General features: G+C 43.3%; 1 protein-coding gene and 1 pseudogene across 1 annotated transcript in view; one reads left to right on the top strand and one right to left on the bottom strand.

The window, feature by feature from the left end:
- Positions 1-15,848, bottom strand: part of MSN (moesin) — a 76,915-nt gene that overhangs the window by 42,223 nt on the left and 18,844 nt on the right. The gene's annotated exons all lie outside the window — the stretch shown is intronic.
- On the top strand, positions 5,276-8,672 carry LOC136317274 (small ribosomal subunit protein uS5-like; annotated as a pseudogene).

Here is a 15,848-nt window from a genome sequence, read left to right as displayed (position 1 = left end):
CCCATCTAGTTAGCAATCTGACAGCTGGAGGAATCAGACAGTATAGATACCTCAGCAGACAAAACATACTGATCAATATGCTGTAATTAAGGCCTTCATCAAAGCCTTCTTAAGTTTTCTGCCCATTCAACACTTCACATTCATTCTTTTCCAAGAGAACTTTCAAACAATGAACAGAATTTAATTTTTGAGAGAGAGGAAAGGAGCAGTAGGGGAAGGGAGAGTGGAAAGGAGAGAGAGAAGCATCAACTCATTGTTCCACTTAGTTGTGCACCCATTGATTGTTTGTCTTAGGTGCCCTGACCAAGGATCAAGCTGCCAACCTCAGGGTAGAGCCGGTAACCCGGTGTTCCAGGATGACACTCCCCACTGCACCACCAGCCAGGGCAACAATGAGACTTTAAGTGACACTCTCCCTCTCCTGGATGCTCTGGTGTCTTGAGGAAAAGAGGAGACATGGTGAGAGGGTCCTACATTTGCATATGGATGTCAGAAGGTTGGGGTGGGGGGTGAGGGTAGGAATCTAAGATAGATATGATTAATACTGGTGCATTGGAACCAGATCACACTGAAACTGATCATGCACAACTCTTCACAACTCGTCCTTCAAAGATGTACTGGTAGCTTAAAATTCACCATGCTGGCAGCAGTTACACCACAGAGATCAGGAGATAGTACAAACCATGGCTTCACCAGAAAGTTTGTTGTTAAATATTTACCAGCACATGAGACAAATGTGGGGTAAGCATCCTTACGTCTATTTTACAAATGACAAAACTGAGTCTCAATAAAGGGAAGCAACTTCCATCTCCTGGCTGCATGACCTTGGCCAAGATCCAGGTCCGTCTGACTAGCAACAAATCCCTGGCTCTCCGTGTCAGCTCTCCAGGGAAGTAGGAAGCCCCTCCTGTTAAGGAAAAGTGGCTGACTCAAAGGGCTCCTCCATCAACTAAAAGTAAAACAAGGGGACCAGGTGTGTGTGCCTGGTGTATCACCAAGGAAAAGTGGGGGTAAATAATGCTGAACTGAGCCATGAAGGCACAGGACATTAAAGCAATATCCCCATCAGAACAGAAAGGCTGCAGTGGGGCAGGGAATGGTTTGGAAAGCCCCAACTGAACAACAGCACATTCTCAAAGTCTCTTCACAAATATCTGTCAGACATTGTGGGCTCCATAGGGAAACCCTAGAAAACTCCATGTCCTAGATCTCTTGAAGCCTCAATTTCCCTCGAAGTAAAATGTGAGAAACAATGCCTACCTCACTGGATTGTTGTGAGGATGACCCTAGCTTTACTTATAGAAAAGGACCTAACTTGGCACCTAGGATGTATTAGATGGTTGATAAAATTTCATTTCTTTCTCGTGCAACTTCATTATCCAATCCAGATGCTTCCAGGTACTCTGACTTATCCTTCTAATCTACAATAATAATCCTAGCCTCATGTGCACTGTTATTTACAGTTTAAAAAGGCATTTGTTCATGTGCATTCTCTCACTAAATTCAACTCTGTATGAAATGCAAGACAGAGTGAAGCACCACTTTATAGAAGAAACAAATACAGGTTCAATGAGGCAAAAAGCAAATTGTTCAAGTGTGGAGGAGTCAAACTAGAGCCTGGGTCTCCCCAGCAACCCCTACACTGTCGTTTTCCCTTCAAAGTTTCCCTTATTAAGGTTACAAGAAGGTCCTTCCAAAAGCTTACCTATTATTTATTTTATTCAAGAAATCTATTGGCCTCTGCCTTCTAGCTCTGCATCAGGGTGATACAAGAGGGTCTTTTCTTGGGATAGGAGATCAAGGAAGCACAGGGTAGGGATAGTCCTTCTTGTGGTGGAGGGGGCCAAACCATTAGTTGGGAGCAACCAACCAAGAAACAGTGGGCCAGAAATTTGTTCTGGGTCTTACCCCAGTCACATAGGTCAGTGGCCCCAACTGTGCTGTTTTGTTCAGTGGTTTTAAATTTTGTCATTTTTCCACAGCTCCCTGCCTCTTCACTCTCCCAAACATATAAATGCATGACATGTCAAAACACGGAATACATAAAAAAGTAAAACTGTTATGGTTGAAGGGGGGCTGCAGCCCCTGTGGTAACTTCACCAAATATAGTTTGGAAATCACTGGACTAGCAGCTTGGGGGAAAGGGTCTAACTTTCCAGAATTCTATTCATCTTAATTCTGCAGCTGATTCCTTATTTGACTTAAAGGACTGTGTGGGTCTCTGTTTCCACATCTGTAATCTAAGGTGGTCAGACCAGTTAGCTTCTAAAGGCCCTCTTCAGCACTGTGATTCCAGGAAAATGGAGCCTGGAAATCCCCACAGTGGAGAACAATGAAGAGACCAACAAAAGCAACACCCCATTACTAAACTCCAGAGAGCCCCTCAGCCTCTGGTGACTGAACTCAACTCTGCAGGCAGTTCCTCAAGTATTGGGTAAATGGCGTCTGGGCGGGTAGGCAGACAGGCAGGAAGGCGGGCGCCACACCCTCCCTTGCACAGGAAGCTAGCTACATCCTCTTTTCCCCACCCCCGGCAGAAGATCTCCAAAGGTCCCCAGCAGAAGTAGTGGGGGAGGGGAGAAGAAGAAGATGGCCCTAAAAGGAAACTGAACATGCAAATCACCTCAGTGTGCTAGGTAGGAAGCCATGGGGGGTATGAAAGCCCTGGCAAAAAGCAACAAGGCAGGCCCATTCTCTATGGGGGCCCAGCTCTCCTGACAAAAGCCTAGCCAAAATAGCCTATAGCTTCAAACATCACAAGGCATAGGCTAGTATAGTGGGCAACCTTGACCTACCCACCCCCTGCACTGAATTTCTCCAGCCTGAAGACTTGGGACTCATTCACAGGTAGTTACAGTTCTTTCTTGTGTAAGAACTCAGATATGTCATGGGTAGATGACTAGACACGAGTGAAGACTACAAAATACAGGGGCTCTTCTTTCCTCTTAAAGTCGAGGAGGCAGGCACCAACTCACATGGCCACACCAGCAGCCCACTTTCCCTTACCGCCCTAATACCCTGTGACTGGGACCCAGCCCTCCCCACATCCTGTTCTCAGAGAACACGTGACTGCCTGGGGAAATACACTGACATTTACCACACTTCCCCTCCTTGAAGGAAGCTTTGGTTGACTGGGGAGTGGGCTGGAGTTCTCTGCCTTGTTAAGCTGAATAATATGGAGTAAATCTCCCAGTTTCACAGACAAGGGACAGGAAGGGTGACCAATTAGCAGTAGGAACACCTTCCACAATCAGAGGATCCATGCATAGAGACAGAGGGTGATGGTCCAAAGTAGTTCTGGAAAAAATGAATTTTCTGGAAAAACACAAATTGGCAACTTCTCCTACATTTGGAAACTGAAAGACAATATGCCAATGCTCTCCCTTGATAAATGAAGCAGAAGATGCAAAAATACAATAAACTTACTATTTTAAAAAAAGGTTCCCAAACACCAAAAATCTCACTACACATGGTTTTTAGATTCCAATATCAACATTTCTGTTAAAGCAGCATGATTTGCAGTTTTAACAGGCCTAGAGTGGCTTTGGCAACTTGGAAAAAGAAAATGACTTCAGATCCATATGATCAGCTCCCCCAACAAACTCAGAGGAAAGGATGGTGAGGTGGAACCACAGTCTGAGCCCACTCATTGTTCAATTTCTCCTCACTCCTCTCTAACCAGCTGACTCCCTGGATCCCCTTTGTCTTCCTTCCCCAAACTATAAGCAGCAAAGAATGTGGCTAAACATTCATACGAGTATTCAGGGAAGGCCTCTTCAGTCATGCAGGGTGAGAAATCAGAAGACAGAAGCCACTCCAGAGCACTGCCTCACTAAGTACAGACCTTCAATATGTCATGATACCTGCCTAGGTAGAGGACCTTGGCTGATGCCAGTCCCATTCAGCCTGCTAGTCCCCCACACCTAATCTTGCAGCCTAATCTAACTCTTGCCCCATCAAGGAACAAGGTTCATTACATAGGGTTTAAGGAAAAACCAACTCTTAGTACCTGCCTCCAGTGGATGTGCAGAAGTTGAAGAGTGGCCTTATAACTGCCCTAAGTATCTCTGTTTAAAGCTATACACTCAGTCTCCATTTTTGTCATGGTCACTTTCGTGGAAACAGAGGTATAAAGAGTCCAAATAATGCCCTTGAACTCTATGGGTCTATGTGTGTTTTGGATATGTCCCAGGGTGGGGCAGTAAGACAACAGAGACATGACACCCAGCTCATTAGTTTTGGTTTCTATGTAGATTGGTATAACTTCTCTAAAAAATGCATTTGTATTTTATGAGTTGATGAAGCCACATCTTGCCCTTCCAGCCACAAGTTCAGCTACCAATTTACTAAGGCTGGCAAAAACTGTTTAACCTATCCAGCTAACAATACTGGGGTTTTTAGCACCCCTACCACCATATACACAATCTTTGCACCCCCTAATGCTAAGGTGAGTATGCATGAAACCACTTACCCCCACACACATACATATATTAGATAGAAGCAGGAAAGAGGCAAACCAAACCTCTACAGAAATTACTCAGCAGCCTCCCTAATGGCCCATGCAATAGACATTGCTCCATAATCCAAAGCAAGTCTTACAATTTTACCTACAATTCTAGTAAGACCTAGAAGAGCAAACAGAGTCATTTCCTACCTACTTCAGATATTTTAGAAAGGACTCATATCCCTGAGACAGTCACATATAAATGTACACACATGCTGTTCATAAGCCACCAAGTTATCAGAAACCCCATAGAGAGCAGGCCTTGAGATGATTTTAATACTTAAACATGTGCATGTATGTATAAAAGCCTGTCAAGTGAGCATGTAAGGATTTTGGGGGAGGGTTTAGAGGGGGCAACAAGCAGACAAATGAATATAGACTTAACCATTCTGTACAGCAAGGGCTGTGATAAGGGTAATCAAAGAAAACTGTGGAAACATAAAGAGAGACCCAGGCCATAATAGAAGAGCTGAGAACACAGAAAGTTTCTAAAGGAATAACTGACCTGTCCTGAAGAATAAATAAGACTGCCACAGGGAAAAGATATTAAAGAGAAAGGGAAGCTCATGATGTTCAGGGGAGAGAAATAGCATGTACAAACACAAAGGCAATGTGTGTGTGTGTGTGTGTGTGTGTGTGTGTGTGTGTGTGTGTGTGAGAGAGAGAGAGAGAGAGAGAGAGAAAGAGAGAGAGAGAGGAGAGAGAGAGAGAGAGAGACTTCCAAATGACACAGGGAAATATACAATACGCAAGAAAATACCCAAAGGCACAATGTTAAGGACTGCCTCCTTTGCCACCTCCCTGACCCTTTTCCCAGAATCTATCAAAAGAGAATTTGAGACCTTCTGCTACCACAGTATGAGACACTAGCTCCTCAGATATGGGGAAGAGGTGTATCATAGACAGAGACAGAAGCACCAGAACAAAAAGCCAGACAAGGTGGTCTAATGCACAAGATATAGATAGGAAGCTGGCTGTTTTGCACAGCCCTACTGAGGCACCAGCTTAACTTAATGAATACTTCCCACCTTCACTCCCAGAAACCTTGGGGGAACCACTCTCCAGACCTCAAAGGAGTCTACCACAATCTACTTTGAGTCCATATGGAAAACCTATCTATTTACAGATAGACCTGGAAGGGCGACAAGACTAAGAGGCCCCCTGCACCCACATCCCACAACACACACAAAGAGGAAGTGAAAGTTAGCAGTGCACTGAGGGCTTGGGGTGGGTCTCAGCCAGTGCTGCATGGCTTCTGCGAAGAGGCATGGGCCCACTGATTTCACAAACTGTTTTGCCCTCTTGAGTAAAAGTTCCTGTAATCATTTTCTCCTCCGCACATCCTCTATTCTTTATGCCCATAACCATCCTTTGTGTATAACCTTGGTTTCATATACCTCTTCTCCCTTTCCCCATTCCCTCATTCTGGGACTTTCAAGGCTCCCCAGGACTGGGGTTCCTCTTCAGAAAGCAATAGACACACCCACATAAATTCTCAGATTGTTTCTCCTCAACTGCAGCAGAAGGCACACTGGGGTTCACCACAAACTAAGCCAGTCATTGGCATTACTGCTTATACTATCTGTTTCCTCATCTATTAAAAACAATCACACAGAAATAGAGTATTATAAGGAGCACACTTACAAACTAGAGGTAAAGCTTAACTGGGGTCCTAAAATTCTTTGATCTCAAATACTTATAGAGAGAAAAAAAATATGATGAAAGAAATTAGAGGAATGGAGCATTTATCAAGCACCCAAAATATGTCAGGTACCCTTCTAAGTGGACTTTTACAACCATGAGCTCTTTTCTCTCACACAAATCCCAAGGAAATGAGTTTCATTTTTATCTCCATTTTAAAGATGAAAAACTAAGGTTCAGAAAAGTTAAATACCTATTCAAGGTCATGAAGCTATAAGTAATGGTTAAAATGATTCCATATAACTAGCCTACTTCATTTATCTTATGGCTACTACTCTCCTTTCTCTCAAGTCATCTTTATCAATGCTGAACAGACTCCCATCCAAAAAAGTAACAGGAAAACCTAAGGAACTTTATTTGGAATGTTCACCATTCACTGCCACCTTAAAACCATTTAAGTTAACCTTACTCACTGACCATCCACAAATATGGTTTATTCTTTGAAGGTCAGAAATATTTGTGCATATTCAACAAGTCTTCTACACTGTTGGGGGTAAAGGTTCAGAGCGTTGTGGACATTAGTGGAGGAGAAAGGAGACACAGCCCTGGTGAGTGCTGTTTGCCCCCTTGTGCCCTGGTTACTTTTAGTCAGAAAGCCTAAAGGTTGAGTCTCCCAGGTCTAATAGACTGCAATTGGGTGGCCATCTACAATCCTAGGCATATTTGGGGAAAGATAGGCATTGCAAAAAGGAAAGAGAAGGCATTACAGAGCAGATCTCATGCAACTCCTCTTGGCACAGCGCTCTCTCCAGTCCAGTATTCTCAAAGACTTGGCACAAATGGGTGTGGATGGCCGAAAAGGCATGTACCCACATAAACACACAACAGCTAACACAGTGCCCCCCTCCCAAACACTGTGTAAGGACTACAGAATAAGCTGGCAATGCCTTCCTGTCTGGGTAAGCTTATCACTAAAGCTATGCTTGTAGTATCATTCCCTCACAATTCCAAACAGTCTCAGTATCTTGCTCCTAAAGTACCCAGAATTCCTTCTGTTCAAGCATGGTTTCACAATAACACAAAGGAGGCACCCTCCCAAACAGCCAGAGATGAAGTGTGGGAGAAAGAACACGAAGAGCTAACCTGAGCTCCAGAATCCCCTAGTGAATACCGCTTTCTGCTGTTGTGTTCTTGTACTCAAATCTCCTTAATTACTGTGTGGGAAAGAACAGGAAGAGCTAACCTGAGCTCCAGAATCGCCTAGTGGGTACAGCTTTCTGCTGTTGTGTTCTTGTACTCAAATCTCCTTAATTACTATCAACAGCAGCTGCATACTTATCAGACTTGGGGCCATCTGGGAGAATTCAGCAGCAGCATCTGGGACTGAAGTTTAGGCCAGGCCAAGAATGCATAGCTCATGGAGGCAAGGCAGAGGACAAGGAGTGGATCTCCCTCAGCAAGCTGGGCTGTATGGTCAAGGACATGAGTATTAAGTCTCTAGAGGAAATCTATCTCTTCTCCCTCCCTGACCATCAGGGAATCTGAGATCATTAACTTTCTCTGGGGGTATTGAAAATTATGCACGTGTAGGCCCTGGCCAGTTGGCTCAGTGGTAGAGCATTGGCCCAGCATGTGACTGTCCTGGATTTGATTCCCGGTCAAGGCACACAGAAGAAGCAACCATCTGATTTTCCACCCCTCCCCTACACCTTCTCTCTCTCTCTCTCTCTCTCTCTCTCTCTCTCTCTCTCTCTCTTTCTCTCTCCCTTCCCCTCCCATAGCCATGACTGGTTCGGTTATAGCGCATCAGCCTCAGCACTGAAGATAGCTCTGTGGAGCCTCTGCCTCAGATGCTAAAAAAAAAAAAAAAAAAAGCTGAGTTATAAGCATGGCCCCAGATAGGCAGAGAATCAGCCCCAGATAGGCCTTGCCAGGTAGATCCCAGTCGGGGTGCATGCAAGAGTCTGTCTTTCTATCTCCCCTCCTTTCACTTAGAAAAGAAGAAAAAAATCATGCCGGTGTAAACCTGTGTTCGCCAGAGGTCCCAATTCAAGGCATTTGTCATCATCAGGAGACTACAATGGACATGTCAGTCTCGGTGATAAGTGCTCCAGTGAGGTAGCCACTGCCATCTGTGGAGCCATCATTACTGTTCAGAAAGACTATTGTAGGAACAAGATTGGCAAGCTCCACACTGTTCCTTGCAAGGTGACTTGCTGCTATGCTGGTGTGCCTCATCCCAGCACCCAGGAACAGTGGCATTGTTTCAGCCCCCTGTGCCCAAAAAGCTACTGATAATGGCTGGTATTGATGGCTGCTACACTTCAGCCAGGGGCTGCAATGCCACCCCAGGGAACTTCCCCAAGGTGACCTTTGATGCAGTCTCCATATTTAAAGCTCCTATCCCTGAACTCTGGAAAAAGACTGTTCACCAAGTCTCCCTATCAGGAAATCACTGGCCACCTTACGAAGACTCACACCAGTTTCTTTGCAGAAAACCCAGGCTCCAGCTGTGGCCACAATATAATTTTATACAAACAACAACAACAACAATAATAATAAATAATAAAGTGAATTAAGCCCATTTTAAAAAATGTAAAACATTCTTGTAATGCATACAAAAACAGGTCTAGCAAGTAAGTTTGCCAATTGCTAGACTAGACTAAATATTGGCAGGCTAGTTACTCCACTCACTATCAGCAAGGCCTCAAACCCAGACTAACAGATCTCTTCATATTCTGTTTTCCATAGAAGATGGGCAGCAAGGATCTTATCTGAAAGTTAGCCAGATAACTGGCCCAGAAAATCATACACAGTAGCCTTCTCCCTAAGTAAAGGCACTGGGGGAGGGAGTAGGTAATAAGCTTAGACCACTAGCCATCTTCCCCAAAGGTTCTTTCACATACCAGAAAGATCCTGTGCCAAGCTGATAGCCCTCAACAGCAGTCCCCAGGCCAGCCATAGAGTGGTTGGCCTCTAGGCCTCTGGCTCCAAACTCTAGCCTTGAAGTGCAAGAGGCATACATTAAGAAGAAGTAAAAAGGGAACCATCCTAGCTGGCCTATTAGGAGTTCGGGAAATACAATTTGACTTTGGGTGAGGGGTATGACATAATCAAATGTCAAAATAATCTGGAGAAGTTTTCTCTGAACATATGTACCCTGATTTATCAATGTCACCCCATTAAAATTAATTTTAAAAAAAGTTCAGGAAATAAAGGGATGGACATATGTGGCTTGCTTGCCTCCTAACTCCTTAGAAAAGGTTTGGAGGATAAAAGGAAATTAAGTTGAAGATGCCAAACTTAGTGGTAGGGAGAGCTAAAAATAAAACTAATGCCAATCACAACCTTGGTATCCACAGGCTAAAGGACTCTATTAATAGCCAACACTGCAGCCTGACAAGGCCGCGGAGCAGTGGATGGAGCATCAGACTGGGATGCAGAGGACCGAGGTTCGAAACCCCAAGATGAACAGCTTGTGCACTGGGCTCAGCTGGTTTGAGCAAGGCTCACCAGCTTGAGCTTGAGGTCACTGGCTTGAGCAGGGGGTCAATCGATTTGCTGTACCTCCCCCACCCCATACCCATCAAGGCACATATGAGAAAGCAATCAATGAACAACTAAGGTGCAACAACAAAGAATTGATGCTTCTCATCTTGCTCCCTTCCTGTGTGTCTGTCCCTCTTTCTGTCTCTCTCTATCTCTGACACACACACACACACACACACACACACACACACACACACAGCCAACACTGAACACAAGCCTTTCCTCTGAACTAGGTCTAGGATCCTCAAGGGTCCAGTTAGCACTTTTCTCACAAGGAATTGGTAAAAAAACATTCAGGAATATCCACATTCTACCCTCCCACCCACACCATGCTCCTGCTTCTTTAATTGCCCCTTTTGTAGAGAAAAGAAAAATGTAAAACATGTACATGTGAAAGTAAGTATACCCTAAAAGCCAACTACCTAAGAATATGGACTTCTGGATACTAGATGTGCCATAGATAACCAATGCTCAGATGCAGCCCTTTCCTCCCCATTAGCTTCCAGATTCTTCCCCCAAGAGATAGAGGACTTCTAGTGAATCTAGTCTGACTCAAGGGAGTCTAAAGAAAAGAAATGCCTTCAAACACATTCAGCAGCTACTGAACACCTGCAAACAATAGGGCAAGATATTGGGCACTGAGAATACAGAGATTATGACAAGTCCTTACTTCAAGAGGTTCCCTATCTAGTAGTAAAAATATGTAATTATTGGATCCCACAGAATGCAGCATGTGCTATATCTACCCTAAAACTCCCAGCCACCTTTCTCCACAAATGAAAATTTCCTCTGGAGGCTGGTGGGAGAAAGAAACCAACATGTCCTCCTGGTGCTGCTTAGTCTCCACATTAAGCAAATTCTTGTGTCTTTGGGAGGGATTAGAACAAAGTCCTCTTTCCTACCAAACAAGGAGCTTATTCTCTAATTGGAGTGCCACATATAAAACAGTGGGAACATAACCAAAGACCACACTGTGATATGTGCTAAAGCTTCTGGGAGAGCTTGGTGTACTGTGAAAAGTATAGGAGCAGCAGGGCCTGGGCCCAAGCCAGGTGTCAACACCATCCAGCTGAAACAGAAATCAGAGAATAAGCAGTCTACACTTCCGAAGCACCTTGTCTTGGATACAGGGCGCGGTCCTATCCTAGCACTTCATATAGAACTGAGGAATGCAGTCACCAGGTCCTTGAGCTCTTACCAACTCCCTGTAATGTTCCCTTGGTATCCACAGCATTACTCACTTCCCACCTGTCCAATTCACCCCTCACCACCACGGGTCTTTACATGCCCAGACAGAAAATTTGTATTCTAAAAAGAATACCTCCCTTGGGTCCAGTTAGTTACTTTGAACCCCAATGCTTCCTTCAGCCCCTAGAGTCACTAGTCATAAGTTCAAATTGGTGGGGTACATAGCTAATCTAAGACCAATTCTCAAGTTTAAAGGCTGCCCAATTGAATTGTGAGGGTCACCTTTACTTCCAGCTATGAGAGTGGGGTAGAAAGAGTCTTGGATAGAAAACCAAATGAGCTCAGATGGAACCATTCTGTGTTGCCATGGGCATAGGCTGCCTCTTTCTCGCACTCAGTTTTTTCAGATATAATATGGATAGGCTTCCATTAGGAATGTAGGTAACAGCCTTGGCCCAACATTAGAATAGCCTACGAATGCTCTTAAAAAATACTGATGCCCAAAGCCAGAACTATTAATCAGAGTCTATTCGTGCTTCCACTAGCTGGCCAAGACCAACTGCATAGGCAAGCTGGACTCCCCTAGTTGATGAGAAGGCAAGGAGGTTAGTTGGTCGGATGCAAAACTCAGTCCCCTTAGTATAAGAAAGGCAATTCTAACAGTTAAACTTGACCTTCATTCTGGCCCCTAGAGTCACTAGTCATAAGTTCAAATTTCCTCCATTTCCCAATATGGCTTCAAATCCACAAGAAAAAATATATATCAGCACTAGTAAATTCAACTTCACATGCTTTGATATCAAGCAAGCATTATGACTTTTCCTTCTTCTAAAGGACCAGGCTTATCAGCCATTAGGAACTGTGTTAATCCATTTGCCACATCTGGTCTCTATGGCCCAACTTTAAGGACATCATACCTTACAAAGAGAGGATAGTGACAAGGAATAACTGCTCTTCCTATTTCCATCACCTTTGGCTGCTCTAGTGACACATTCTCATGTGACTGTGTCACATTCCTGAGGGCTTACCAACTACTTATGACCAGAGACTATATGGCCAGGAACTACACTAAACTGTCTATCTCATGACATCATCCTATTGCCTATTTCTGGTGGGTTCCCTAAGAATTACCTTTACAGAGTGCCTCTTTCCTCCTCCCACCATCACCTACCTACCCCTCCACCCAGTTATGCTTCTGAACATTCCAAGGCCCTGTTTCCTCTTCAAAAGCCAGACATAGCTAACAACTCCCAACCACTTAGAGCTGGTGGAGTTATCATTTGGCCCAGTTCCTCACAGAATGAGAATATTTATGAGATAGATACTGCCACCGTGTACCCAAAGTGGGACACACTAGTCCACATTGTTGGGGGAATGTAACATTTCTGAATAAATCATAGACTTTCAGAGCAGAAATGACTCTCAAAGATTAGCCAAGCCAACTCCTTACAGAAGAGACCATGGCCCCAGAAGGGGCAAGGGATTGGCCAAAACTGCTCTGGGAAGCCAGCAGCAGAGCCCAGACTAAACATCAGCTCCTCCACATCAGAAGACTGATCACTCCATGGCTCACAAGTACCTCCTCTACTCAACAAGTTGGACCAATGCTCATGCTCCCCACAAAGCACAAACAAGACCCTACATTAACTAGGTCTAAGCAATCCCCAAACAACTTTCACTTCCTAACAAGCAACATTTCTTTATGTGTCCAGGAGCAAGGCAAAGATAAGTAAGTTATTGGCTCAACCAGCTGGAAAGCTCATCTAGCCTTGAAGGCAGTGGTCTGACTCTAGCAAGAAGGGTGGCACAAGAAGCCAGCTTCAAAACAAGAGTCAGCCCAGGTCTCAGATAGGCAGAACATGAACAACATGACATCTGCACACAGAGTTAACTACTAGAATTCTCTCTAAACTTTATTCTCCACTCATGATATTTTTGAAGAAGAAAACTGAAGGGAGTTGGGCAACTATTGGAACAAGGAAAGAGTTAAATGCTTAAAGCTGAAACTTCCTTTCTATCCTCAGAACCATCACCTAACTATGACTAGAGCATAAGTCCAGGCTTTATGAAACAACACGTCTCCCCTAAACACACCCCACCCTATTCAGAGTCTAAAACGAAAGTCTTCTATTTCGCACTCAAGTCCTGTCTCCCTTATTCACTAGCTGAGTTTTGCAGTCACTTAACTTCTTTGAGCCTCAGTTTCCCTATGTTAAAAAGTGGGAATAATAATTCTTAGCCTGCCAACTGTAGTTATTTAATATCAAATGACATAATAGTAGGGGTAAAAGGACTTTGACAACTATAATGAATATCACAAATGTAGACATTATCAGTGTTTTGTAGGATACTTTTTTTTTCTCTTGGTAAAGACATGGGGTGAGAAAAGCTAGAAACACAGAAAAAGCATTGCAGGGCAATGCCAGGCAACCTGTAAAGGGATTCCTTCAATTCACATTTGACAGGGCTGTTTTAAACAGGGAACTACAACTTGGATAGCAAGAAACCATTTTGTAAACTTATACCTCCCTCCTAGCTTCCTAACTCTAGTATATCCTTTTCTGGGATTTTCAACAGCTTAATGTTCCAAAGGAACTTGCCCAGAGAGGTCTCTATTAGCTATTTCAGAATTTCTTTAGTCTTGGCTCATACTGACAAAGGCTAAATCCCAGTAGAGTCAGGGGAAGAGAAAACTATTCAAACCCTCCCTAGAATAATAGTCTATATAGGGCAATCTCATACATGGTCTTTTCTGCCTTTGCTCTTTAAAGGGCTGCCTCCCTCCCAATCCCAGCCTCATAAATTTGTTACTCATAACTGAGTTCATGCCTAGAGACCAAAGTTCACCATTTTCCTTGTGGTTAAGGTAAATTATCTACATCACCTGTGGATAACTCAGCTATAGCAAACTAACCACTTTATTTGGGGATTATTTTTTAAAATATTTATCTTAACTAATTATGTCTTGTTTGGACTATCAGAAGAACCAAGGAAGTTTGCATTCCCTGCACTGACATGGCTTGGAATACGTTATCCACAGGTACCCCGGAAAAGAAAATTTTGTTATAGGTGGATGAGAGCTCCTTATATGGCAATGTAAAATTGATCCCAAATGGTCTATAAGTGACCTGTTCAACCGAAGTGAACTTTCTTGATAACTACATTTTACCCTTTTAAGAATCATAACTATCTTTAATGGAGAGGTAGAAGTCTTTCATCCACTGACACAGTCTACTGGCTTTGTCAACAGAGGCTGTTAAAACATTATTTAAGCTTCTCTGAGTGCCTAAATCTGTATGATTTTCTATAGAACTAACATTTGAGGATTTTCCAGTGTTCTCTTATTCACGTTTCCCACCAACTCTGAGGCCAGCATTATCATCCTCATTTAACTAATGAAGAATTGGAGGCTCAGAAAGGTCAACATTGAAACACAGAACTTCCTACGTGCCTGGTCTAAAATAAACACCTGGAGATACTTTGGATCCAAGCCTTCTGAATTAGCTTAATGAAAAGCAAGAACATGCCTGACCAGATGGTGGTGCAATGGATAGAGCATTGGACTGGGATGCAGAGGACCCAGGTTCGAGACCCCGAGGACTCCAGCTTGAGCGTGGGCTCATCTGGTTTGAGCAAAGCTCACCAACTTGGACCCAAGGTCGCTGGCTTGAGCAAGTGGTCACTCGCTCTGCTGTAGCCCCACGGTCAAGGCACATATAAGAAAGCAATCAATGAACAACTAAGGTGCCACAACAAAGACTTGATTCTTCTCATCTCTCTCCCTTCCTGTCTGTTTGTCCCTATCTGTCCCTCTCTCTGACTCTCTCTGTTAAAAAAGAAAAAAGAAAAGCAAGCATTATTTTACTTTACAAATATTACTTTACCCAGTAAACCTATCATTTAGAATCAAAGGACATATAAAGAGCTTCCCTGGAAGAAAAAGCTTAAGGAGTTCATCACCACCAAACCAGTTATTATATGAAATGTTCAAGGGTCTTCTTTATAAAGAAGATGAAAAAAAAAAGATAAAAACTGTGAACAATAAAATGGCAATAAATATATATCTATCAACAATTGAACCTAAAAAAAAAAAAAAAACAAAATAAACGAACAAGCAAAATAGAAACAGACTCATAGATATAGAGAACATTTGCTAGATGGGCGGGGGGATGGGGGTTTGGGTGAAAGAGGTGATGAGATTAAAAAGTACAAATTGGCAGTTACAGAGTAGTCATGGGGATGAAAAGTATAGCACAGGGAATATAGTCGATAATGTTTTAATTATGTATGGTGTCGGATACAAGATTTAGAGTGATGGTCACTTAGTAAGTTATAATGTCTAATCCCTGGGGTGTACACCTGAAACTAATTTAATATTGTATGCCAACTGTAATTAAAACATTAAAAAATTATTAAAAAGAAAAAAGAATGTCATTCCCCCTCCCTTTTTGAAGTTTGATCTCAGAGCCTTGCTCTGCCTGCCCTACAAGGATTTAGAAAGATCCAATCCTCAAAATCTGTTTGTCTAAAGGAGAAGGTAATAATACCTGCAGTGGCCCATAGTCTGGCACACTCAAGGTCAACCTCTGGTGGCTGAATGTCCAGGATTAAAGGCTGGGCAAACAGGAGCTCTGATCCACCCACTGTGAAAGTTTGAGAACTAATAAGACAAGAGAAGGGTGGAACATTCCATTAGTGAGCAAAGAGAGCCCACATTTCTGGTAATTCTATTTCTCTTGGGAAGGCCTGGCTCTTTCAACACAACCAATATCCTCAAGCTAGCAAGCTCCTAAAATCAGAAGCAGCCACTGGGGTAGATATTTTTCCTAATATATTGTATGGTTATTTGCATGTCTCAAGTTTCTATCTTCCTCAACTCTTCAAATGTATGGCTCAGCTACGGCTCAGTGTTTTGCAATATTCTACTCTCCTGACACCTGGACTAGATTCTTGGTAAGTAAGGTAG

This window comes from Saccopteryx bilineata, chromosome X, assembly GCF_036850765.1.
Source record: "Saccopteryx bilineata isolate mSacBil1 chromosome X, mSacBil1_pri_phased_curated, whole genome shotgun sequence".
Lineage (NCBI taxonomy): Eukaryota > Metazoa > Chordata > Mammalia > Chiroptera > Emballonuridae > Saccopteryx > Saccopteryx bilineata.
Note: the sequence above shows the minus strand (reverse complement) of the source record. Positions and strands in the feature narration are given on the sequence as shown.